Source organism: Pinus tabuliformis, chromosome 6 (genome assembly GCF_031772625.1).
Source record: "Pinus tabuliformis cultivar Carrire ecotype Pingquan chromosome 6, CPIR1, whole genome shotgun sequence".
Classification (NCBI taxonomy): domain Eukaryota; kingdom Viridiplantae; phylum Streptophyta; class Pinopsida; order Pinales; family Pinaceae; genus Pinus; species Pinus tabuliformis.
This window is the reverse complement of record NC_142292.1, coordinates 1069457279-1069461254: the sequence shown is the minus strand read 5'-3', so window position 1 is coordinate 1069461254 and position 3976 is coordinate 1069457279. Positions and strand designations below refer to the sequence as shown.

The following is a 3976-nucleotide window of genomic DNA, read 5'->3' as shown; positions in this document are numbered from 1 at the left end:
ATATGCGCTACGAAACTATCTAGGTGATTTCGTAGCGCAAAAACCTGGTCTAGGTGATTTTGTGCTGATCCATAGCAAGTCTCACCCAGCTGTCATATTTATCAGAATCCGTTGTGTTTTAGGTCGTTAGGTGTCTTGGTACTCGCACATGTTTGCAGTTGTTACTAAGAAGGAGAGAAAGGGTACTGTTTACAATCTGCATGCATTTAATGGAAAGTTGCTTGCTGGCATCAATCAAAAGATTCAGTTATACAAATGGGAGCTCTGTGATGATGGTTCAAGAGAGTTGCAGTCTGAATGTGGCCATCATGGTCATATTCTTGCACTATATGTTCAATCTCGTGGAGATTTTATTGTAGTTGGTGATGAAATCAATCTCCTTATTGATATGTGGCACTGGAATGGATTGTTTTAGGGTACACTGAAGCAGTAGAGGCCATAATATTATTAATGTTAACAATGCCCGCATTGGACCGCCTGGGAAAGGGCCTCAATGCGGTGGCCCGTAGTGCGTTGAAGTCATTGTTGATTGTGGTGCCTTTCTACCTATTTCTGTTGATGGATATCTATTGGAAATTCGAGGTACACCCTTTTTGTGATGTCCCCCTATGCAATCTCGCAGAACATCTTCGACACTAGAAATCAGTGATAAAAAATGAGAGGAGTGATCTGCTTATAGTCATGTCTCTGGTTCTCTATTGGCTTATGCACCATGTTACAATTTTGTGCCTTCAGCTTCAGCAGATGGACGAGCAACTCCAGAGGCTTCCCGAAATGGTATTAGAGCAATCGGGGAAATAATAGATAAATTAGACTCCAGGTGAAGATGGGATGAATTAGTTTCAGGGAACAACAGATGCCGTGAGGCAATTTATGTGGTTTTTTTTTGGGGCTCCGAGGAATAGGCATATAGAACATGTTATTATTTTGTTGGATGACCATCTCTACTGTATGAACTATATGGACTTTGTACAGAAACACATTGATAAGGAGGCTGATATCACAATTTCATGTGTCTCGATGGATGACAGCCATGCTTCTGATTTTGGTCTCATGAAAATGCAATGGATAGTATTCAAAGGCACGATGAGAGCCAAAAACAACAAAGTTTACGAGATCAGTGTAAATCTAAGCCATTCAATGACCATCAGAGTATGGTAGTTGATTCAGGACCTCATGATGTTGGAAGGGGTGATTCATCTGATCGTAACTTTGATTCATCAATGGTAGATTCAATCCATATCTTTGATATCACTCCAAATAATGTTATAGCAGCAATTGGGCAGAAAGAATTTTGGAGAGTCCGGAAAGCGATTCTAAGGCTTCGTGTGATGGGAGGTTTATGTATACTCCATATTATGTTTCTCCAAATGCTTATGCCACTGTAAATTATCCAGGCCAGTTTTTGGGACAGAATTTGATATCTCGCACTAATATCACTGCAACAGAGTCTGACAAGTCAACAAAGTGTGCTCTAGCCAAAAGCAGAGAACATTTATCTGGAACAGCAAGTTACAGTAACCCAGGGGTTTCAAAATCTCAACCTAATCCAAACCCCCTCCCAATAGCTGGCATTGAAGTTGAAGATTCATCACCGCAATCATCTCATAGGTTGAGCAACAATAACTTAATGGGCAGAACTACAGTGGGAGGCTCGCATGTGCATAAAAGTGGGCAAAGAACTAGCAATCCTGTGATAGCCTGTGCTTCTGAGGGCTTGAGAACTGTTCCACTGCAGGTAGACAATGTGTTGAAATCTCCTGTTCAGCACAGTCGAAGTGCTGTATTGCCAAGTGGTAGGATAGGACATAGAGAGAGAGAAGCTGGTTTATGTAAGGATGGAAGTCAGCCTATTCATGGTGATGCATATTTTGTTGAAGACAGATTGTGCTTACCAAGGTGTCAAAATGAAGAAGCTGAAGATGAGTCTAGAGTGGATGACGATGAAATTTATCAAAGTAAAAACAACAGCTTATCAGACAATATTGCAGATTCAAAAGGTGTTGATCATTTCTATTATGGAGGAGAGTGCTAGGGTGTTGGGCAGATCCACGGGATACATGAAGCCTTCAAATCTAGTTTGGCTTGTGTTGAATTGCAATATGCTGGGGAAAATACCTCTAGAGACCTACAAAATTGATGATAGAGGTCGTTTGCTTTATTTTAGTGAGAAGCCAAAGGGGGCTGATCTAAAAGCTATGAAAGTGGACACAACAGTGCTTGGTTTGTCACCCAATGAGGCTGACAAAAAACCATACATTGCATCAATGGGTGTGTATGTCTTCAAGATAGACATTCTTCTCAAGCTTCTCAGGTTTAGATACCCAACTGCCAATGATTTTGGATCAGAAATTATTCCTACATCAACAAAAAAATGCAATGTACATGCATATCTTTTTAATGATTACTGGGAGGACATAGGAACAATCAAATCATTTTTTGGCACAAATTTGGCTCTTGGAGCTCCGGTTCCAAAGTTTTGTTTTTATGATGCCAAGAAGCCAATCTTCACATAACCCCGTTTTCTGCCACCAACTACAAATTTCTCGAAGTCTTGTTGCTTTGACATATCTCAACATAAAGTCATGCTGTATAACTGATGATGAATGCTAAAAGCTTGAAAGACTTTTGAATTTAAAATCTGCTGAAGATGATCCCTAACTAACAGTAGTTTCGTAGCGTGCTATGAAACTGTTGTAGCTACATAATTAAAACCCAGTCAACCAATTTTGAAGGACCGAGGGGAAAATTTTGAAAAATGAATCTCTTCAAAGGATCATGTAACAGGTGTCAACATTCAACAAAGGAAGAAAGAGGTGGAAGAGACCTACATTCGAACTCTAAACTTTTTGTTATAAAGTGATTAGAGTTAATATATTTGATGATATATCAGACAGCCTAGAGAAGGTCTTGTCTTCACACATGGAAAAGGTTGACAACACATCAAGGACGTGGCATCCTAATATATTTTTGTATAATAAAAGAAGAAGGGCATGGTTCATTGGTTTCGAGTGTCTTTGAGGAAAACCAAAAGCAGATAAACAGGGCAGTTTCCTACTTTTCAGGAGCAATTGAGAAGATATGACCTTAAGGGCTAGCAGGCAGCTACAAACACCTACCATAGCTAAAACTAAAAGAGACCACTTGTCAAAGAATGAATCTTAATTGTAATAAATGCTATGCTCAGCATGATGTAGAATTAGAATCATAATTGTCTTAGGTTTCTTAAACTACTAGTTAGCAGTTAGTTGTATTTATTAGTTAGTTTTAAAGGTTATTAAGTGTCATCATAGCAAGCAGAATTCGAGTTCCCCTCATGCTGGAGGAGGAATCTCAAGAATTCTATATATAGGAGAAAGATCAATGTACCAAGGGTTGGAAATTTATAAGTAAAAGCTCTGATATTTGGCTTAGGTAAAGACTCTGTTTTTTGGTAATACAGTACTGGCTTATGCTTCTCAAGAATCATAAAGAGTTCAATGTAATGAGTTTCTTTTGTTGTCTTTTCATGTTATCTATAGTGTTATGAGTATTTGATTACTTAGAAATCGCTTACAGTGCTCTAATTTCCTTCATATACTCATAAACTTCCTTCTATGTGTTTGGTGTGTTGAAATATAAATGCCTTGACTTTTATGCAAAGCCAACCTTGCTGTTAATACTGAATCATATATGACTCCATAAGCCCAATGGATACTTGTTAGTTGTGTTTCCACCATTTTCATTTCTTAGTTGTTTCACAAGAGTTAGCCATCTTGATCATAATCAAAAACCTTTAATCCTTTGAGAGAGCCCTCTCAGGTTGGGGAGGCTAAACCTCAGCCTAAAGTAGGTTTGAAACAGTTACTTGAAGTCTTCCTGGTCTGCAGCCTTCTAGGGCCTGATTTTGAGATAACATTTTGGTGCGTCTGCCGGGAGCCTGAAGATTATTCTTTCCCGAAAACAAAAGACTGAACTTCTGAAGGTAGCAGGAGCT

At 39.0% G+C, this 3976-nt stretch overlaps 1 pseudogene; it reads left to right on the top strand.

Annotated features, from left to right (window-relative positions):
* Window positions 1-459: 459 nt before the first annotated feature.
* LOC149262632 (glucose-1-phosphate adenylyltransferase large subunit 1 pseudogene) lies at window positions 460-2600 on the top strand (annotated as a pseudogene).
* The last annotated feature ends 1376 nt before the right edge of the window (window positions 2601-3976 follow it).